Here is a 24243-nt window from a genome sequence, read left to right as displayed (position 1 = left end):
CCAGGAAGCTACAATTTCACACTCCCCAGGAATGTGTCCTGCCAGCACAGTCAAGGGTGAACCTGAGTAGTGGGGGTGGCTGGAAGGTTTAGAAAAGACAGACAAGAGAATGAAAGCTGGATCTCAGTGGGACGCTGCTTCTCTGAGAGACAATGACCACACCCACAAGCCATGTCTTTATTTTATAGCCGATGCCATGAGGCAAAGTAAGGGCATGATCAAGATGTTTACAACATTCTCGTGAGTTTCAGTCCTACTCAACTACATGCACCTAAACTCTATCAAGCCTACATTACTCAGGCATGTACGGCCAAGTGTTTGGACCAATAGGTTCAAGCTTACTACTATAGCTGTTGGCTATAATTGTGCTGGGAGGGTCCTGCTCTCCAAGCTGGGACTTGCATGTGGCCACGAGAGGACTGTGCCCTCTCATCAGTCCTAGGCTTGAACCTGTCCAAACACTGTAGCCACTTTCCACACAGGAAACCACCAGTCTATTCCCTGCAGATCACTGGGGTAAGGGGCCCACCAAAGGGAGATGGGCACATGTGCAGTGAAGTAGGGGTGATGAAGGGATAGTGCCCGTCAGTCTAGTCTGGGAACAAAGATAATTGGCTAGGAGGTGCACAGCCACTGCAAATGCATGAAATCCTAAAGGCTTAATTGGTCATGCTCCTAGTTAAAATCCCCCAAATAAAGAAATTCTTGCTCTTTGGTATGTCTCTTGTGCTCCTGGTTTTGCTCCTGCTTCCTTGCATTTGCCCATGTTCCTAGAAGCTGCATAGTCCACAGCTATGCAGACTACACACACAATGGACTGATGGACTGCAGCTGGGAACACAAGCTATGCTAGCCTGATGCTGGACTGGACTGTGCAAATACTGAATGGCAACTTCTGGCAATGGCTTTAAGAACACAGCTACATTTCTTCCATGGTGAGATGGAGGAAAAGGGACCTGGGAAGCACAGGGGTTTAATTCCACACAAATGAATGCCACTGATTCTCAACCAGTGGGGACATGGTGAACTCACCATTGATAGCAATACTCTTCTTACAATTTTGTATTCTGTTATTTTTATTCAGTTATATTATATTTTAAATCTGTTATTAAGTGTTCTTCTAAAGCATTTGTTATAATGGCTGCAGCATATTTCTATCATACAGGCATTCATAATTTAAGCACTTCTTTACAATTGGTCATTCATGTTAAGACTTTGTTTTTAGATAAGTTAAAAATATCAGGAGACAAAAGTACAGTCATGACCTGGCCGGTGTGGATCAGTGGTTGAGCATTGGCATATAAACCAGGAGGTCACGATTTGATTCTCAGTCAGGGCACATATCCAGTTAGAAGCTACCCCCCAGTAAGGGCATTCCCCTCCAGAGATAATCCCCCCAATAAGGGCATTCAGGAGGCAGTCAATTAATGGTTCTCTCTCGTTATTGATTCTCTCTCTCTCTCCCTTCCTCTCTGCAATCAATAAAACTATATATATTTTTTAAAAGTACAGTCATAATGATTATCTTTCTATTAAATTATGATTTCATGAGTTCAGAGGAATGGAATTAAGAGGGTAGTTTTCAGCTTCTTTTTTTTTTCCTCCTTGATCTTTGTCACATCATCTTATATCTTATATCTAAAATAAAATTTATACCCTTCCTTCTGAAAAATAATTCCAGGGAAGCAGTCTACATTTTTAAAAACCATCTGAGCTCTGAAGCAAACAGTTTTGCTACTCTCCTTTTTGGTTTTCTTTTAATCCTTTAAGATAACACAGCAGGGACAAAACACTTGAAAGAAAAATACCGGTATAAAAGCAACAGAATCATTTTTAGATAGCGTTGCTACATCACTTTTTAAATCGGACTCTACTTGTAGTTTACATTTTGTTATAACTGAATTTATTAAGATCACATGAAGATGAAAGTAATGTGGGAGCTGAGACTAGATATCTCCTACTTTCTGACTTTCTTTATTCCTATTTGCAAGTGATTTGGAAATCCCAAAATTAGAGAATATAAAACAAACTTTTATTATAGAGGTTCTGAATTCCCAGAACATCTGTTTTAAAGGCATGCTTCTCTGTTAATGAATCACCCAAGCTTTATAACACGATTCATCATCAATCATTATAAAAAACAGGCTTAACAATTCATAAGCTTAAAATAATACTATTTTATTAGCTTCACATTTTTTAAAACTGTAGTACTTTGACTACGCCTGGAAACAAACAAAAAAAAAATTCAAAAAGTTTACTCCTGGAAGTGACAGACCTTTCCATTCTTTCAATGCTCTATTTAGCGAGATCCATCAAGGTGACATTTAGTAGCAGAGGGAAAACTTGGTAAATGGCTTTCTTTTCCCCTAAAGGGGAATAGGTCTTTTGTTCTTTTTCCTGTATAGAGCATATACTTAACTCCATACAGAACACTGTATTGTTATATATCAAGGATGACAGTGTAGGTTCTTAAAATTTCCTGTCACCTAGGATCTGTTTCAAAGTATTCCATGTCTCCATGTCTGAGTCACAGATAAGAAAACTGAGGCCAGCATGGTTCATTAGAGAGATCAAGGTCACATCTGTGCTCAAACAAAGCTTTTGGGAGAATTAACAGCCCCTGGGATTTCAATCTGTTGCTAAACCAGCCAGTGATTGTGTTATCCAGGTGTAAGTATACTGCAATTCTGCTCTCCCACACCTGCCTGGGACTCTTTCTAATCAGTGTCAGACCAGGAGTTTCAATGCTAGCGCCTTTACTTATGTGCTTTAGCAGCATGCTCTCTTCAGGGGAAGCTATACACTGTGATGAATACATGGAATTCTATGAACATTGTACCAACTTTAGAGCAGCTTCGCATTTAACGGGGCAGATAAGCTTTCAGCCTCAGTTGTCTCCTGTGTACAGTGGGTACATCTAAGTATCTATGTCTGAGGATCTTTATAGTATTTAATGAGTTAACTTATGTATGACACTTAGCACACGTGGCACTTAATAAGCACTTTATGTTTTCTCTACAGGGATATGCACACGACTGTGCTGGCAAAATCTTAGATTGCAGATCCATCTTTTTGTTATTGTTCCGTCAACGAATTTATGAAGGTTGTTTGGTTGTTTTCTATTATATGAGTAAATGAAGCACTTAATTCTAGGATTAACATGATAGAAGAATGCTAAACGTAGTTATTTTCCAGAAGCCTAAATAACATTGTAATTTTTTTAAAAAAATGACTTCAAAGTTTCCCCAGGAAAAACAGTAATGGGCAGAATTTCTTTCTCATGCCTCTGTTTCATTAAACATGAAACTAGAAACTTAAGAAATGCTAAGAGAAGCCACCCACTCATTTTATTGAAGCTGCCTTTCCCCTCCCCCCAGGATGACATTAATTGCTTCTTGAATAGTTCCAGTGATTGCTTTTAAAATTGTGACTTTATGTTTCTAAAAGCATTTTTTATATATCTGACTGGAAAGAATATGAGGCTATACAAAATTTACACTTGTTCTTTAGCTTAAAACATGTGCTCTGCACAGAACAGCCTAATATACTGAAACAAATAACAGGTCCCGAATCAAAAAGAACTCAACCACTTTATCACTGCACCTTGCTGTTAGCTGCCTTGGACCCTGGGTAATTTCTCTTAAGGGAAAAAAAATGTTGGAGCTGTAAGACATAGGATTAATTACTTTAACCTACTTCTGTTTACAAATGTACAATTCCCATGGATTAGTCTCAACCCCACTGCTTCTGAAGAACATAACAGCATAATTTAGGCTCACCCACTAAGGTCCTGTCCTCATTACTGCAAACTAGACCAAGAACTGTCCCTTCCTTGATAATGGCATATTCCTGGCCATTTTGGTAATGTTTTAAGATCATATTAAGACAGTTTTTCATTAATTACAAAAAGCCAAAACCAAAAACCCTTTATTATTATTTCAAATTTTAGACCAATTGGATCATATCAAACTTTTTGGCGGAAAGAAACCCTAGAATGTATACAAGCATGCCTAGTTTTATTGTTCTTCACTTTAATATGCTCTTCAGATTTTGCATTTTTTACCAATTAGAGGTTTGTGGCAACCTTGTATTAAGCAAGTATATTGGTGCCATTTTTGTAACAGTGTTTTCTCACTTTGTGTCTCTGTGTTAAATTTTGGTAATTGTTATAATATTTTCAAACTTTTTCATTGTTGTTATGGTGACCTGTGATCAGTGATCTTCAATATTATCATTGTAATTGTTTCAGGGCTCCACAAATGGTACCCGTATAAATTGGTGAACTCACCTGGCCTGCATGGCTCAGTGATTGAGTGTTGACCTATGAATCAGGAGGTCACAGTTTCTTTCCTGGTCGGGGCACATGTCTAGGTTGTGGGCTTGATCCCCAGTGTGGGGCATGCAGAAGCAGCCAAATGATGTTTCCCTCTCTTCATTGATGTTTCTTTCTCTCTTTCCTTCTTCTTTCCTCTCTGAAATCAATAAAAAAATTTTAAAGAGAATGAATAAAATGGCTAACTCAATTGATAAATGTGTGTGAGTTCTGACTGCTTCATTGACTTGTGGTTCCCCATCTTTCTCCCTCTCCTCAGGCCTTCCTGTTCCCTGAGTCACAATAATATGAAATTAGGCTAATTAATAATCCTACCTTGAACTCTAAGTGTTCAAGAAAAAGGAAGAGGTGCATGTCTCTTCAAAAGCTAAATCAAACACTAAAAAATAATGAACTTTAGTGAGGAAGGCATGTTGATAGCTGAGACAGGGCAAAAGCTAGACTTCTTGCACCAAACATTTAACCCAGTTGTGAATGCAAAGGAAATATTCTTGAGGAAAATTAAAATTGCTACTCCAGTGAGCACATATGATAAGAGAGCAAAGCAGCCTTATTGCTGATATGGAGAAAGTATTAGTGGTCTGGATAGAAGATCAAACCTGCCACCACTTTCTCTTCAAGCCAAAACAAAATCCAGAGCAAAAGTCCTAACTCTTAAATTCTATGAAGTCTAAGAGAAGTGAGAAAGTTGCAGAAGAAAAGTTTGAAGCTAGAAGAGTTTAATTCATAAGATTGAAGGAAAGAATGGTTTATTCCATTAAAAGAATATAATGTCAAATGCAAGGTGAAGCAGTAGGTGCTAATGTAGAAGCTACAGCCAGTTATCCAAAAGATCTAGCTAAGCTAAGGAAGATGGGTACACTAAACAGATTTTCATTGTAGATGAAACAGCCTTAACTTTCATAGCGATAGAGGTCAAGGCAATGCATGGCTTCAGAGCTTTAAGGGACAGGCTGACTCTCTTGTTGCAGGCTAATGCAGCTGATGACTTTAAGTTTAAGGCAATCCTCATTTACCATCCTAAAAACCTTAGGACCCTTAAGAACTATGCTAAAAAAATTATGCTAAATTTACTCTGCTTGTGCTTTCTAAATAGAACAATAAAGCCTGGATGACAGCACATCTGTGTATAACATGGTTTATAGAATATTTTAAATCCACTATTGATAACCACTGTTCAGGAAAAAAAAAATTCGTTCAAAATATTACTAATCATTGACAATTTACCTTGTCACCCAAGAGCTCTGATGGAGATGTATAATGAAATTAATGTTATTTTCATGCCTGCAAATATAACATCTATTCTGCAGTCCATGGATCAAGGAGTAATTTCAGCTTTCAAGTCTTATTATTTAAGAAATACATTTCTTAAGGTTATACCTACCATAGATAGTGATTTTTTCTGATGGATCTGGACAAACTCAATTGAAAACTGTCTGGAAAGGATTCACCATTTTAGATGTTATTAAGAACATTTATGCCAAAACCGGTTTGGCTCAGTGGTAGAGCGTTGGTCCCAGGTTTGATTCCGGTCAAGGGCATGTACCCGAGTTGCAGGCACATCCCCAGTAGGGGATGTGCAAGAGGCAGCTGGTCGATGTTTCTCTCTCATCGGTGTTTCTAGCTCTCTATATCTCTCCCTTCCTCTCTGTAAAAAATCAATAAAATATATTTAAAAAAAAGAACATTTATGATTCATGAGAAAAGCTCAGATTATCAACATTAACAGGAGTTTGGAAGAAGCTGATTCCAAAGCTCATTGATGATGTTGGGGAATCAAGACTTCAGTGGAGAAAGTAACTGCAGATATAATGGAAATAGCAAGAGAACTAAAATTAAAAGTGGAGCCTGAAGATGTGACTAAATTGCTATAATCTCATGATAAAACTGCAATGGATGAGCAAAGAAAGTAATTTCTTGAGGTGGAATCTACTGGTAAAGATGCTGTGAAGATTGTTGAAATGACAACAAAGAACTTAGAATCCTATCTAGCAGAAGAGTAATATGCAAATTTACCATACATCCACTATACCCACAAGTCATACCCACAAGCCAATCAGGAGTGAGTATGCAAATTAACCCAACCAAGATAGCTGCAGCCACAGAGCGAGCAGGAAGCTTGGTTTTCCCAGGAAATGGAAGAAGCCAAGCTTTCTGCCTGCCCTGGCCTTTGCTCAAGGCTACAAAGTTTCAATTATAGAAGATAAATAAATCCCAACAAAAGTAGTTGCAGCCACAGAGCCAACAGGAGGCTTGGGTTTCCCCAGCATTGGAAGAAGCCTAAGTTCCTGGCCGGCCCAGGCCTCCACTAAAGGCTACAAAATTTCAATTATAGAAGATAAATAAATCCCAGATACCAGGGTCTCCACTTGGTTCACTGGGGGGAGTGGCCAGCCTGCAAACCCCTACCCTGAATCAGGATAGGAGTTCCCTTGCCACCTCATACCCCAAGGGAACCCCTACCCTGATCCAGGACACCTTTCAGGGCAAACCAGTTGGCCCCCACCCATGTACCAGGCCTCTATCCTATCTAATAAAAGAGTAATATGCAAATTGACTTTCACTCCAACACACAAGATTGCCTCCACAAGATGGCCAGAAGAGGAGGGCAGTTGGGAGGAACCAGGCCTGCAGGGGAGATTGGTTAGGGATGACCAGGCTGGTAGAGGAGGGAAGTTGGGGGCGACCAGGCCTGCAGGGAAGGGCAGTTGTTGAGGACCAGTACTGCAGGGGAAGGCAGTTAGGGGCAATAAGGCTGGCAGGGGAGCAGTTAAGCATCAATCAGGCTGGCAGGGGAGTGGTTAGGGGATTATCAGGCTGGCAGGAAGAAGCAGTTAGGGGCAATCAGGAAGGCAAGCAAGTGAGCAGTTGGGAGCCAGCTGTTCTGGATTGTGAGAGTGTTGTCTGACTGCCTGTTTAGGCCTGATTCCATAGGGGTCCCAGATTGGAGAGGGTGCAGGCTGAACTGAGGAACATCCCCCTCTCTGTGCATGAATTTTGTGCACTGGGCCTTTAGTATTACATAAACTTAGTTGATAATACAGTGGCAGGGCTTGAGAGAATTGACTCTAATTTTGAAATAATTTCTGGAAGATGAGACAGCAGGCCGGAGACCAGGACACAGGCTTTATTAGAGGAGAAGGAACCCTGTTGGGCTGCCTTTCATAGGAAGAGAGCACATGTGCAGGGGTGAACAAACCTTTTGAGGGGAGAAACGGGAAGGGATGGGGCTTAGGGTACTTGGCACACACTGATTGGTGGTTTCATATAAGGCACATGATTAGGCACTTAGGGACTTAGGAATCGGGAGCTTAGGGTGTAAAGTGGAGAGAAACCAGAATGCCGCAATAAACGTAAGGTTGAGTAAATAAACGTAATGTTTGTCATAAAATATTACATTTTATGACAAACATTAAAGCAGGGCTAGGTCCCGAGGGAGTGTTTCATCCTGTAGGTACAACATCTCATGATATTCATCTTATGAAGACCAACCTCACTGCTGTGGAATTCTCCTCCTGGGAACTGAGCTGAATGCCGCGGAATGTACCTCCTGGGAACAGACCAGCCTTACCTGTAATTACGAGAGATGACCACCCTGGAGATGCCAAAATGGCGAACGAGGACTTACACAAGGGAACAGGAAGAGGGGAGGCAAATGGTGCTTGCTTGCATAGCTGGGCTAGAGTATAAAACTGAGAAACTTAGTGCGGGGTCCGAGTTTGGAATGGGTGAGTGCCACTGCGCTGGTGCCCTGGCTCGGACTCTAACCCGGGTTAGCTTAATAAAGACTTTCTGCATTTGCATCAGACTTGGCTCCGTGGTGGTCTGTGGGTTCCAGAATTTACTGGGCACAACAAGGGTATTTGGCAGGTGCTGATTGGTGGTTCAATGTACAGTTATATGAGGTGCCCTGGTTAGGTGTTTGGGAATGTCCATGCTGCAGGTGGAGTTTACATCATTCTCTGTCCATCAGTTGGGGGAAGGGAGTGATAAATTAAATAGAGAAGGTAGACCGGAGACCGGGATGGCAGGACACACAGGCTTTATTGGAGGGAAGGGTACCCCTGCTGGCTGTTTCCACGGAGAGGTGTGGAAGAGAGCGAGTGAGGGGCTTACAAGCACCTTTAAGGATAGAGGGCGGAGCTTAGGGCTCTCAGCACATGATGATTGATTAGGGACCTAGGGACTTAGGAATGGGGGCTTAGGGTATTTGGCAGGTGCTGATTGGTGGTTCAGAACTCAGGAATGTCTGGCCGCAGGTGGGGTTTACATCTGTCCATCAACTGAGGGAAGGGAGGATCTATCAGGGAGGATCTATCAATTTCTAGGGTGGGTAAAATGTGATTAAAATATCATCACATGCTACACAGAAATTGTTTGTGAAAGGAAGAGTCAATTGATACAGCAAACTTAATTGTTGTGATGAAGAAAATAAGGCATTTTGGGAGACATTTGGGGCTGTGGGGTATAGCAGCCTGTTAATCAGTATCCCAATGCACATTCTTATTAGCCTATAATCAAGTCACTGCCCCTTCCTTAACTTTCTGGTCTTGCAAGACCTGTTTAAATGCTTACATTTTACAGAAGCCATAAACCATGAACGTTACACTATCTCCGAGGGGTTATCAGCGCTGGCACCAGACCAGGCCTTTGGGTGTGGTATCAGGGCCCCCATCCCAATACACAGGGCTTTTTGCAAAGCCTGTGAAAGTTCCAGAAGTCTGATCCATATTTGGAGACAAAGAAACCAAAGTGTATAAAGAGAAAGCTTTCTCCATATTGGCTTGCTCAGGATTTGGAAAGAGGCTCCCTGAGTCATAGTACATCTGGAAATAAATGGGTTTTTCCTGTATCTCTGAGTACTCCTGTGCGTATTTTCCAGTAAATTCTGTGACAGTTGTCCTATCTTAAGAAATTGCCACAGCCATCTCACCTTTAACAACCACCACCCTAATCAGTCAGCAGCCATAAACATCAAGGCAAGACCCTCCACAGTGTAAAGGTTAGGACTTGCTGAAGTCTCAGATAATGGTTAACATTTTTTAGCAATAAAGTAATTTAAATTAAGGATATACTAAAGTATTTTAAATTAAGGATATATACACTGTAATATTCATCCAGTTTATTGCAGCTGTCTGGAACCAAACCTGCAATACCTTTGAGGTACATCTTTAGCTACTGAAGATATAAAGTAGTAACTACATAAGGTGACAAGAAAAATTCCCTAACCAAGAAGATCAATTGTCTTTTCATTTTACATAAAGTATGTGTTTACTCCCTTTGCCTAGAAAACAATCAGGATCAGCAGAATCTAGATTTTATTGTGTTCATTGGAAAATGCTTATCTCACTGAAAAACTTAAGGAGAATGTATAGAAAAATAAAATTCAAGAAAAGATGCAGGGAAAGAGTGGATGTGTGAATTTGAAGTCCTAAGGCTTTACCAAAATGGACTCTACTCCACCCTAAAATATACAATTGTTAAATGATAGAATTTGCTGCAAGTTTCACTCTCCATACAAACTTTTCAGGACCCTTTGCCAGTCTCCAAATGCTTCAGGTATAATTAATTTCTTTTGTTTGGAAGATTACCCATTATTAAAATGTAAATCCCCAGGGGGATTAAACTGAAAGAATCCTTTTGTTCCTAGCTATATTAGGTTACTATGCACTTCCCAGCAGGGAGGTGATTGGAGTTTAGAAAGAAGATGGAAGGACACACAAAGGTTAGAGGAAGTGGTCATTGTAAGGAATGCATTGAGGGCTTTGGAAGGTGCTAAAAACAAACTGAGAAATTGAATAGTGAAAGGCTTTTCTTCCTGCAGGCAGCTGGAGGCCAAGAAGAAAAGGTCTAACTTTAGAGCAGAAACCAAATATTTCAAAAGAACAAGTGCACTTTGTCTTGGGGGCAGGGGTGCAGACTGACTGAGCAGCCTTGGACTGGGCAGCCTTGAGAGCTGCTTTTAAATTAAACAAGATAGTATTTTTGTGTGCATACGTTGAGTGTGGGGGTGGGGTCTGAGTTCCTTAAGGAGTAGCTGAAGAGTTTTCCATTTCTGGAGATGTGGTTAGTAGCTTAAAACTTTTTTGAGGCCAGAGCATTATAATGTTTATTTGTAGCTCTCCATGCCTTGTGGATTGTATGCTAGTGTCAAAAAAAAAATGTAACTGAGTAAATTTTGAAGATCTTATTGGCTTTATTTAACAATTCGCTAATTGGGTAACCTTCCATCTAGCAACAGAAAGGGCACTCTAGGAGCTGTACAAAATTGAATACTTTGATAGGCAGAAGGAGGTGGGGCAAGGAAGTTATTCTAGCAAAGAATGGATTGTTTCAGGCGAGGTCACCTGGGATAAAGCAGGAGTCTATCAGGCAGATAACCTCACAAGTGCTGACCAGGTAATACCAGATTCACTGATTAAAGTTACAATCCTGGGAGAGGCTGAAACTGAAATTAGGTTAAGTATTAAATCTTGCTTTGCTGGCTTAGGGCCTAGCACAAGTATCAAGTATCTCCATTATGTGTGGGCCCTTTTCTTCCTTTCTCTCTCTCTCTCTCTCTCTCTCTCTCTCTCTCTCTCTCTCTCTCTCTCTCTCTCTCTCTCTCTCTCTCTCTCTCTTTCTTTCCTTTTTACCACTAGTATGGGAAAGTGCTACCAACTGTAACCCAGATATTCAATGACTTGCTAACTTCCAACTGTGTAGAAGGCAGGTCTCAGACTTACAACCTGCAAATGTTCCCCCAGTTATTTCTGAGAGTCCCCAGAGGAGTGCTTCACATGAACCTACAAAACAGCCTGTCAGTTGCTTTCATCAGTGCGGTCTTCTATATTCTTCCTCTCTGACCCTATTTGTTTGTGTCTACTGTGCTTAAAATATTCCAGTGGGACCTCACTGCTTTATAGACCATAATGATGAAGGGAAACAGAAAATGCCACCCCAAAACATGCCTCATTGGCCTAAAGATTTTTTTATCTGATTATTTTTGACAAACATTAGAAAAATAGTCTCTGAAACCAGAGTAGAAGTTTCCCTTTTGTTAGGGACATTTACATTTATAAAGGAAATCTCCATTTGTAATTGTCTCTCTCTGTACCAGGAAGAAAATGTTATCAATGGAGAAGGTGCTAACTTAAATCTGCATCATAACTTTACCCTTGCTTACTGTGCTTTTCCTGGTCATTTCCCATAACTGACTCCCCTTCCCCCCGCCCCTCACCCCCCCCCCCCACACACACACCATATCATTCTTTTGTTTTTAGCTGAAGACGGTATTTTAAGATCGTGGCTTGGGCCACCTTCCCATTCTCCCCCATGGGAAAAGCCTGCTCTCTCACTTGCTCTAATAGGAAAATCAATCTAAAAAAAATATGTCTTGTGTCCCTATGTCTCCGGTTTATATATGTTTTTCTTTGTTTGAACCTGACCTTTTAAAATTGGTCCTTTTCCTTAATTTGGGACACCCCTCACCCCCTTGCTTTTCTCATTGGTCATTCTGTTGCAAAGAATTAATTTCAAAGCTCTAAGTGTTGTGATGTACCCCGAATCTCACAAAGGACGCTTCAAGAAAAGTTGAATTATGGAGTTATTTATTAAAAGCCAGAGGCTGACGAGGGGCAAAAGGGTCCAAATCTCACAGTCCCAAACAGTTTGCCACTCTGGCTTATATTGGCAGAATATCACAAAAGTATTGATTACATCTTTGGGTCTGGAATGAGGAACCTGTTTTACGATTTTAACAGAAGTGAAACTGAGCAAGTTAGTTATCTAAAGTATCTATGAATCACTGAATCAACAGAAACACACTATCTGTAGTGTTAATGGAAAAAAAAAAAACATTGAAACCTGTAAAAAAATTTTGTGAGTTTATTTGAGCCAAACTGTCAGCATATTCTGGGAAGCAGAACCTCAATGTGTTGCGATAATGCTCAAAAGAATGGCGGGTTACATTTCTATTTATACATTGCAATCAAAGGAGGGACATAGGTGGGTTTCATGAAATTCATTGGTGATGGATTAAGGAGGCAGAAGAAAGCAAAAAAGTGGGAAACCTCTGGGATTGGATAAAAAGTAAAAAGATAGATGCCTACTTAGGTGAGTGCAGGAACAATTAACAAGCTAACAAAGGAATTTGAGGCATCTGTCCTGGCGCCCACCATATGTGGTTGTGCCCCAAAGGCTCCAGAAAAAGGGAAGTTCCAAGTTACCCAGACATCTCATAGACATGTTATCTTAGAGGCAGGAAGGCAAATAGGCTCAGTAAAGAAGATCTAAGTTGATCTTTGTCAGGTGAAATATCAGTCTAGGACATGACTACCCACTATAACCTGTTTGTAGTTAGATATTTAATTTTCAAACCATCTTTTGTGGTTATTTTAGGTCTCTGAGTTTGCAAGACTGCCACGCAGGCCTCCCCTGAGCTTGTCAGGTTAGCATATGGCTCTTTTCCTTCACAGTAGCTACTGAGGCAATTTAGGATAATTTGTGCTGTCCAGATTCTGGGATCACTGAGTCAACCGAAACTCAGTTATTTATCCTGGGTCCCAGAAAAATGTGCTTCGATGACCAGTGAGATCACAATCAATGGGACATTCAAACCATCATCAATCGAGTATTAGAATAGCATACATAAGTTCAGAAAATCAAAATAACTTTTAAATGAGTACAGAACACAAAACAGCAAGGTTAAAATATTAAACACCAATTTTTACCCAAGTATGGTTGCTACCATACTTCAAAAGCTCACATGGTGCTCCCTTCTTTTTTTCCTCCTTGTCTTGCTGGTTGGAGTTGCCCTTGATCTCCTGGCTGCTCAGGCCAGAGATATCTCTTTCCTTGGTTTATAACTGTTTTAATTGCCCAGGCCAGAAATATTTCCATCTGCTTAGACCCCATCTTCCTCTGGCATTTCTCTATCCTCTGTATAAGATAAACACCCTGGCATCTTGAAGTCTCCATCTATGCATTCCTCTCCTATGGACCCTCCTCATTCCCTAAACTTTCCTAAATAAACTAGCTAGCTAACCCTTTCATTTTGAACTCTCTCTCCCTTTTTTGAAATAAATAAAAAATATATAGTAGAAAAAGATATAGGCAAAATTGAGGTAGACTTTTCAGAGATTTTGGAAGATTGAAAAAACTTCCAACAGCTTCTAGGTTATTTAGATGAGCACATTGGGACCCTAATGTTTCCTTCTCTTCATCAATATTAAAATATCCTCTAGAAATCATGGAGTCCATGGATCACACTAGAGGCACATAGTAGGCTCTCAGTAAATACCTGCTGAACCCAACTAAATTGGAGGCTGCCATTTTACCTTTGGTTGCTTTTGTTTCAGGCTATGAATCCAAACAATTCATCAGTTCAGGGAATAAATACTATACATGCATTTATTGAGAGGGCAGGGCGGGGCGAGGATGAGCTCCCAACTCAGCCCTGCAGGGTGGAGTTATCCCTAGCCTTCACCCAACCAATCAGGGTTAGCCAAAGCAGTGACATCACCACCGACCGGAGTAAAACCCCTGGACTGGGAGAAGTTCACTCTCTCTTCTGCCATGCTGCCGGCGTGGGTGGGAGGAGCCCATGCTAGCATGGTACAGGCTCTTTTGTTTATTGCATCGGACTTGGCTCCCTGGTGGTCCTTGGGGATCACGAAGTCTGGGTGTAACATTTATCATATTTGCCTAACAACTAAAAGTGTCAAAGGCATAGACTTGCCCAAGACAGTACCACAGAAATGCTGTTGGAAGATTGTATTTTGTCATCTGAGTATATTCAATTGTCTTGGAGGTGGTCCTTTGCTAAATGCTAGAAGCAGGAGGTACTATTTGTAATGGCCCTTTTAGCTCTATAACCAGAGGATGTGGATGCTTCAAATCACTGATGGAGATATTGAGATACTCTCCACTTTCCCAGTGATTTCAAGATTGATGCCTTAAATTGCTTTTAATATAGAGAGGAAAAATTCCACCTTGTAAAATAAAGAAACAAAATAAAAGTCTCTTAAAATAAACAAGAACTTTTTTAAGGGATTCAACACCACCACCACCACCACCACATACACACACACACACACACACACACACACACACACACACACACAAAGCCCTTAAGGGCAAGCAAACACTGTTTTAAATAAAATCAAGTTTGCATAGCCAAACCAATTGAGTGGGAAGGATAAGCAAGGGTGTGTGTAGTGATACTCAAGGTTAAGTAAAACTAACAGTGTTGCAGAAGACCAAAGAAATCCAAGGACACTTCTGGGAAAAGGGGAGGACACTGTTTAATAATGCCAGTGGACTCAAGGAACAGCTTTCTAAATCTGAGTGAAGGAACATGCATGGGGCCCTTCCTTATATCTCCCTGTGGTCCTTGTCCCACAGACATGGATTATGCTTCTGCTCCTTTTTGCGGGCCTTGCAAGAAGGCTCCCGGGTGTTGGGGGTCTCCGGGCCATATTTGATGGTCTGGCCTGGCTCAGAGTTAATAGCCCTCCCTCTGGGCAGTGCACTGTCCACAGTCTCTCTAACCGGTTCTGCAAGACCAGTATCTGGGAAGGAGAGAGGGACTTAATTATAGGTTATCAGGAATGTACACTGAGCTTGCTGGCTTGGATTCAGATCACTAGCATCCAAATATGTGGGTTACATTGGAATTACCCCTTTTAGCCTCCTCAATGGGGCTAGACCCAAAATAGAGTGATTATGGACCAAAAATAACTAGACTTGTGAGAATGGAAGAAAGCTTTAAAACATTGAAATCTCAGTAAAGGTTTAGGTAAAAAAGATTGAAACCAAGGTATTAAAACATATTTAAAAGATAATAAAGTCATGTACACTAAACTGGAAACTAGAAAATCGAGATTTTAGTAACACTTTCTCCTGAAGGGGAGAGAAGCTACGCATTTAGAAAACAAAGAAAATTTTTTATAAAGATAATAGGGGGACTGATTAACTGGGAGAAACATACAAAGCAAAGCACATGATACAGGGAACATCTGGGAAATGGTTGTTATTGATTTCATTTTTATAACTAATCCTATTGATGATAAGGAAACAAACTTTAAAGAAATAATTTTTTTGGGAGGGAGAAAATGTGGCAAAGGCTGATGGGAAGAAATGGAGAATTTCCTGTCATGCTACTTAGGGGAAAACAAGCTACAAATGCAACATAAGAGACAAGCAATGTTATGCAAAAATGTTTTCTATAAATAAATATAACTAAAGGAAAAACGAATCATTGGAGCACTGTTTCAATACAAGCCAGGATGTAGTGCTAATGTGAGAAAGAAAGAGGGGGAATCTGAGCATGTGGGGAACCGGATGGCTAACTAGGGCCCTGGAGGATGGATGCAGTAAGTATTTGTGGAGCCCTGTGGCAATCTCCTAGGCTCTTACCTACATTAGCTTATCTTACTTTTGACAACCACCCAAGGAGGTTATGTGTGAAAAGGGCCACCTGAAAACCTGACTAGCTCAGGGAGAGCCTGTGTGGTGGGCAGCCTTGAAAACTCAGAGACCTAAAGTAACCACAAAGATTGGTCTGAAATTAAAACTTTATAAAGTAGAAAGCAGTTTATGGTGGGTAGTCATGTCCTAGGCCGGATCTTCCCTGACAAAGGTCAATCTTTACCTTAACGGAGCCTATTGTCTTTTTGCATCTATGATAACACATTTTAGGAATGTCAAAGTAATTTTCCTTTTCCTGGACCCCTCAAAGCACAGGCATACTCTTCGGAGACTACAAATCCCCTTATTCTCATTAGTTCATTGTTGACTGTTAACTATTCTGCACCCATAAGTAAAAGAAGTGTGTGTTATCGTTTTACTTTTTATCTAATCCCAGAGGTTTCCCCACTTAGCTTTCTTCCAACACCTCCGTAATCTATTACCAATGGATTTCATGTAACACACATCTCTTCTTTTTATTGTAATGTATAAAACAAGATCCATTCTCTGGAGCATTATCTCAATGAGACTCTGCTTCCTGGCAATTGTCAAGTTTAGCTCAAATAAACTCACAAAAAAAATTCTTTATAGGTTTGAATGTTTCTTATATTAACAAGGTGGTGGTGAAGTGACCTACCAGTATGTAAGCAGAGCTGCAACTTAGCCCACATTATTCTGACTATAAAGCCTATGTTCTTGTCATCAAACTGGTATTTATGCAGAAAATACCAGGTGATCCTTTCAATACATTCAGTACAAAGTGCAGTTTTCAGAAGGTTTGCTTTCTCAGCTCCACAATCCCAATCTCATTAAGATCAAGAGGTGTTTTAGGGGTTCAGAATGAGTTGCCCAAAATGTGCCACTCTGGGATTTCAAGCTGGAAATAATCAAGGGCCAGAAGGTTCAGGAAGAACCTTTGAACTTCCCCCAAACTGCCTGAAAGAATTGAAGATAGGAGGCTTGTGCCAGGAAGGAGCTATCATCATAGATGAGATGACTATAGCTTCATCTGGACTGGGTGTGGTAGACGGAGGATCCTAGCAAAGCCCCTTGGATCAAAGTCCTCTCTTTGTTCCATTGTTTCAAGATGGCCCAGCAAAAAAATTGTTTACTAAACTTGAACTTTTTTTCAATGCCCTGTGAATTGCTTTATTTCCTTTTGAAGTCCCAAATACCTACCTCCTCCTCCTTAGTCCAGAATGACATATATATCCCAATGTGTCTTTCTGTCTTTGGAATTTTCATGCTTATGTGAATTCCCTGTGCACACATGTTAAACCTTGATTTTCTCTTGTTAATCTACCTTAATTCATTTTAATTATTCAAACTGCCATAAGAATCCTGAGGGGAAATTCCATCCCCTTCCCTCCAGTGTGTTTGAAATGCCTCAAATCTGAAAACACAGCAATGAAAAGTAATAAATAAATTCCTATTTACTTAGAAGAAAAGATAGATCTGGAGATGGGCATAAATAAGTTAAAATACTCTATCTCCACACGCCCAATAGTATAATAGATGATGGAGATGGAATGTTCTTAATTGCTAAAATAGACTGAAGGAAAACATTTTAATACAGGATATTATAAAGAATATCATTATAAAGAACATAATTATAAAGAAGACATTGGTATAACAAACTGATTTTTATTTTCCATAAGGTAGTTCAAGCAAATTTGATGTGGTAATGAGAAATTATCTACAATAAATAATCCCATACAACAATTTTTTTTATCTACTCCTTCCATTTATGTTAATTATCCTTGTAAAAAAAGTGATTATATTGTATTTGCATATTTTATTTTTTTGAGCTGACATATAAACACTAACCCTTCCATTCACCTCCCACACTCCAACAGCCTCATAAATAGTTTCCTTCACTCCAGTCTAGACCTTCTGGGTCATGTCCTTCATGCTGCTGCAACAATGGAAACACAAATGTGTAAACCACATATCTGACAATGTCAGTTCTTTGCTCAGAGGTTGTCAATGACATCCCATAGCTGGAGCCTGCCTTTCCAGACTCATATCGGGTCACTTCCCTTCAGCACTCTTCACTTTAACTGTAGCGAATTACTCACTGTTCCCAAAGGGAGGATGTGCACTGGCTTTGTTCACAGTCTTCTCCATGTCCAAATGCCTTTTCCCAACTTTTTGAAACCTGACAATGCCATCTTCCCATTAGCTCAAATGACATGTGCCCAGTGAAACCTTACAGAGCCTATTAGGCAGAATTATCATTAATTTTTATACATTATTTTTAAGATTAATATTTCTAACTCTGGATATGTCTTAACAATAAGGATATTTATTATGGTGGTGATTCTCCACCCCACTGAAAATCTGTTATTCATTAAAGAGTACATCTTAGAATAAAGAAACTGTTATAGCCCTGGCTAGTTTGGCTCAGTGAATAGAGCACCAGCCTGCAGACAGGTTCAATTCTGGTCAAGGTCACATACCCGAGTTACAGGCTCAATCCCCATTAAGGCTTGCAGAGGGCAGCCGATCAATGATTCTCTCTCATTATTGATGTTTCTATCTCTCTTTCCCTCTGGAACTGGAACTATTATAGTATTTCCTCTTTTTTATTTTTATTTTTATTTTTATTTTTATTTTTATTTTTATTTTTATTTACAATAGTACTGGCATTCATTCATTTAACAATTCTACCTGCCTATGAAGTACCAGACACTATACCCAGTGGTGGGAATACAATAGTGGAAAACACAGACATGGTCATTGTCCTCAATATATTCTTGTTGGGGAGACAGACAAAACAAAACAACGGGTAAACCTCAAACTAATCAATAGATAGAGTAATGGCATTTTGTGGTGTGTTACAAAGTCAACAAATAAGGTGCTCTCAAGGTGCATCATTTGAAATGTGTTTATTGTTGTTTCAAGTACAACTCATTTCCTTCCCTTTCTTGGGCATTTCACATTTCCTAGTCTCTTGCATCTAGGTGGGTCTATGTGATTATTTCTTGTCCACGGAAAATGAGTGGAGGCTATGCATGTCATGGCTTTGCTAAGGCTGTTAAAAGCTGGTGAATCTTTTCCATATTCTCTTCTCTTGTCACCCAGACAGATGAAAAGGATCCAATGTAGGACTCCGAGGCACTGGGGGAATGGCAGGCCACACCTTAGGAGAAATCTGGGATCCTGAATGGTTTTGTAGAGGTTTCTCACTCATCACCAAATTGGTTTATGCAATGAATGAGAACTCAACCTTTATTCTGTATAGTCACTCAGATATTGAAATCCGTTGTTACCAGAGTTAGGCTGCCTTAGTTTATAGGGTGATCATAGCCTCTCATGGGCCAGGGTCAACATCAAGATTTGAGACAGTGGTATGAGTATCTCAGAAAGCATTTATTCCCTCTTGGGGGCTGTCACAAAGAATCCTAATTTCACAATTCAGGAATTGCTCTGTAGGTAATTCAACTCTTCCCATTGTGTGTCTATTGCTCTATCAAGGACCTGACATTAACAACCCTGCCTAAGCAAAAAGAACCCTGACCTGGCCCAGAGCAAAGCTTAGTAGTTAGGTAAGCAAACTTTCTAAGTGTCTTTTGTCATTCTAATGTTTAGTTAGCTAATTGTTGCTATAGACACTTTTTATAGTGTTTAATCATTCTTGTAACTACTAAATGGTATCATATGTCAATTGGAAACTTGAAGCAAAACAAGATGAAAGATGTGGCCTCTGTCTTGGTGTGATGACCCATATGAACACACTGCTCCAACAGGAACTGGGATATGGAGAAGACATATTCTACCTGTCAATTAATTAAGCTCATGGTTTTTTAGTACTATTGGTTCATGACATACAGGTTAATTTGGTCAAGCATTACCAATTATAGAGAAACATTTGCTAAGACTGCAGCGGAGATAATGTATTAATAGTTGCCTCCAAGTCGAGCCACACACATTCTAGAAATAAAGAACCCAGAATATAGCCTCTAACCCACTTTGTCTAGGCTGGGTGATTTCTGCAAGATGAGAAATAAATAATAATAATTTCATTAAGTACCATGAACCTACATGGATATGTTAAAATAAAAATGGGAGAGCTTAATAAACTTAATGAATACAGTTCAATTTAATACTTGAGAATATGGATGGGACTTAATCACTCCTTTAAGAGGGGGGCCAAGTGGACTATTCCTGTGCAATGGGCCCAAACAACATCAAAGCTTTCACATGTTACTGCAATCGAGGATATAATATTTAGAAACTTCATTAAAAACTGTCAAAACTGCCCTATCCAGTTTGGTCTAGTGGATAGAGTGTCAGCCGGTGGACTAAAGGGTCCCGGGTTCGATTCTGGTCAAGGGCATCTGCCTTGGTTGCAGGCTCAATCTCTGGCCCTTATTGGGGTGTGTTTGGGAGAAAACCAATTGATATCTCTCTCTCACATCTATGTTTCTCAGTCTCTCTCTCCCCTCCTCTCCACCCTTCTAAAAAACAATGAAAAATATCCTCAGGTGAGGATTACCAGCAAAACTAAAATAAAAAATAAAAACCCTTCTCTAAATGAACATCTCTAAGGCTGATAAAAAAATTGATGAACAGAAATATGATTGTGTTTTATGCAGTATTTTCTAGGGAATCAAGTGCTGCTGGGAGTGCTCTAGGAATAAATCAAAAGAAAACCAAGCAATGTGTTAAGACTGCAGGTGAGAGGCAAAAGGCAGTTCCTGGCAGCCAAACTGGACAGGATGTCCATGGCTCTAAGCTGTAAAGGAGTGAGCAGTTGATAAATTCTTCTAGAGATTCTACCAGGCACTTAACAAAAATCTAAATTTCTAATGGGCTCAGTATACAAAGAATTATAGGTCATACTCTTGCCATTCCAGACATCTAAATCAAAAGCAGCAAACTGCTAACAGCCTGAATCTATTAATATAAAAAACCCTGGGTATAATACTGTCATGGCAGAAGTTCCACCAACCGGAAGGAAGTCAGTCCTGCAGGGGTCACCTTGGCAATGGCTGCACCCTCCCCAAGCTGTTTCCCTCCAGGCTTGAGAAAAGAACCCACCCTGGGAGTGCCAGGAGCACCCAGTGGATATCAGTCCTGGGTTGCCGAGGCAGAGGCCACTGTGTGGTAGAACTCTGGGTCTGGCCCAACAGGGGGTGTGGCCGTCCTTCAAACCAGACCCTGACAGGAGGAAGGAGGGAGCCCCATTCCTCACAGAATCTGCTATTGGATAGCTTGCTGTCAGTGGCCTGCCAGCCAGAAACCCCATTCACCTGCATATCTGTATGTGCCATGCCAGCACAGCAAAGGGTTTACCTGAGTGGGGGTGGTGAAAGGCTTAGAAAAGACAGACAAGAGAATGAAAGCTGGATCTCGGTGAGACTCTGCTTCTCTGAGAGACAGCGACCACGTCCACAAGCTGTGTCTTTATTTTATAGCCGATGCCACGAGGCAAAGTAAGGGAGTGATCAAGATGCTTACAACTTTCTTGTGGGTTTCAATCCCACTCAACTACATGCATCTGAACTCTATCAAGCCCACATCACTTTAAGTGTTTCCCAAACTTCTCTCATGATGAGAATCACCTGGTGGGGTTGTTAAAATACAGATTCCTGAATCTCAACTAAGAAGTGCTAAACTAGAATTTTTGGGAACATATAGGTAAAATTGTAAACTTAACTAGTGCTCATACAATTTTACCTATATGTTCCCAAAAATTCTTGTTTAGCACTTCTTAGTTGAGATTCAGGAATCTGTATTTTAACAACCCCACCAGGTGATTCTCATCATGAGAGAAGTTTGGGAAACACTGAGTCTTAAGCCATAGGTTCAAGCTCACAATCATAGTTGTTGGCTATAATTGTACTGGGAGGGCCCTGCCCTCCAAGCTGGGACTTGCACGTGGCAATGAGAGGACTGTGCCCTCTCATTAGTCCAAGTCTTGAACCTGTCCAAACACTGTAGCTGTTTCCCACATCTGTATAAAGTTTTAATACATTATATTAGAGGTCATGGTGGTACTGTTTTACCCACAGCATCTACAGGAATTGCTGCAAATTTACTTCTCAGTGGAAGAACCTTTCATTCCCAATATACTTACTGTAAATTACCAATTCCATTAAATGAAATTTCAATTTCTAGACTTGATAGTAACAGTGAAGTTGCTAAAACTATTTAAAAAGCCCAACTTCTCATTACTAATGAATGCACTGTTACGCCCAGACTTCGTAATCCCCAAGGACCACCAGGGAGCAGAGTCCGATGCAATAAACAAAAGAGCCTCTTCCATGCTAGCATGGGCTCTGTCCACTCATGCCAGCAGCATGGCGGAAGAGAGCAAATTTCACCAAGTTCTGGGGTTTTACTCCGGTGGTGATGTCACTGCTTTGGCTGACCCTGATTGGGCTAGTGTCCAGTTAATGGAGGATAACTCCGCCTGCCCCACAGTGGAGTCAGGAATTTTATCCTCGCCCCGCCCTGCCCTCTCAGCACCATGGCATCCAGTCATGCTATAAATGCCATAGACAGATTACTAAGAGAAATTATTCATTTCAATGTTGTATTTGGTGGGAAAGTTCTCCTTCTTGGGGGATTTTTGACAATGTCTCAGTATTGTACCACATGCTATGCAATCGGCCATAGTACAAATAAGTTTAAACTACTGTGATGTTTGGGGATGTTTCAGAAAGTTGTCTCTTACAACAAATATGAGATCAGAAGATTCTGCTTATAGAAAATGGTTAGTAAAACTTGGAGATGACAAACTTGATAGCAGTTTTCATTTAGGAATGTATATTATTGAAATCCTTTGTGAAATTATTTGTAATGGATCTATTATTGAAGCTACCTTTGGAAATAATATATCTATAGATAATATTTAAAATATATCTAAACATGCAAATTTTTGTCCAAAAAATAAGCATGTTTAAAAATTAAATGAAGAAATTTTGAATATACTAGATGGAGATTTTTAGACATATTTGAGTGATGATTCCATTGACTCATCAGATAATCTGAAAAGGAAATTTTTCCCATCGAATTTCTTAATAGTATCATAAATTAAAAGTGGGTGCAATCATCATGCTATTGAGAAATCTTAATAGTAAGTGGGGTCTTAGTAATGGTACCAGATTTATTATAAAAAGATTACAACCTAACATTATCAAAGCTGAAGTATTAACAGGATCTGCAGAGGGAGAGGTTGTTCTGATTCCAAGAATTGATTTTTCCCCACCTGACACTGGCCTTCCATTTAAATTAATTTGAAGACAGTTTCCCGTGATGCTAGCATTTGCCTTGACTATTAATAAATCACAAGGACAAACTGTAGATAGAGCAGAAATATTCCTATCTGAACCTATTTTTGAACATGGTCAGTTATATGTTGCTTTCTCTTGAGTTTGAAGAGTGTGTGACATTAAAGTTGTAAATACTTCATCACAAGGGAAATTAGTCAAGCACTCTGAAAGTGTTTTCACTCTTAATGTGGTTTTAAGGGAGATATAAGAATAAGTTTAATCACTTTATCAGTCATTGTTTGCATCACTGTTGTTTTTATATCATATTTTTGTTGTTCTTATATCATGTTTTTATTGTTTTCATATCATGTTTTTGTTGTTTTTATAGCATGTCTCTGTTGTTGTTATATCCTTTTGTTACTGTTTATTTATTGATAAATTTATATATAACTTTCATATACATTTTACTAATTTCCTTCCATCTCTCACATTTCTATTATACAGAAAGGGCAAATAGCAATATTAAAATATTTCCTCTAATTAATTCCCTTTCAATGTGTATGAATTTTGTGTACCAGGCCACTAGTGTGGAAATAAAAGACATTCCTTTGAATCTTGGCTAAATAAGTTACAACAATGTGACCATGCACATATGATTCAACCTCTCTGGGCTTTATTTTTCTCAAATGTGAAATGGGGATAAAAACACCTATTTGATATTAAATGACATGATATAAGAACAGCATTTACTTAGCATGATGACTAGCACATTTCAAGAGTCCAATAAATGGAAGATATTAATCATACTGCCTTCCCAAATGAACTGCGTCCAATCCCCCCTCAACCCTCCACTGCAGTCTCAACAGGAGCAGGATACACTCGGGTAATTTTGGCAAACAGACTAATATTATGAAGCATATCCACAAATCTAAGTTATAGCAATTTCAAAGTATTTTAAATCAATGCCAGAAAGGGAAATAGACATGTTAGTAATTATGACACAGTAAGATTTTGTTGATAAGTAAATTGTCTTCTTTCACAAAAGGAAAATCTGTCAACTTTGGTCTTGAAAAAAATCACAGATGTGATTAAAAACCTCAGAGAATTAGTGGAATTATTTAAATTATATTCCATGGCTCTATATTTCATAATTATGAGAAGCTGCTTATTCAAAATTGTGTGTAACAGCATGATTGTGGAATTTCCTTGCTAATAAGGATAAAATACTAATAAAGAAATCAA

This window comes from Pipistrellus kuhlii, unplaced genomic scaffold (assembly GCF_014108245.1).
Source record: "Pipistrellus kuhlii isolate mPipKuh1 unplaced genomic scaffold, mPipKuh1.p scaffold_m20_p_16, whole genome shotgun sequence".
In the NCBI taxonomy this organism is placed as follows: Eukaryota; Metazoa; Chordata; class Mammalia; order Chiroptera; family Vespertilionidae; genus Pipistrellus; species Pipistrellus kuhlii.
Note: the sequence above shows the minus strand (reverse complement) of the source record.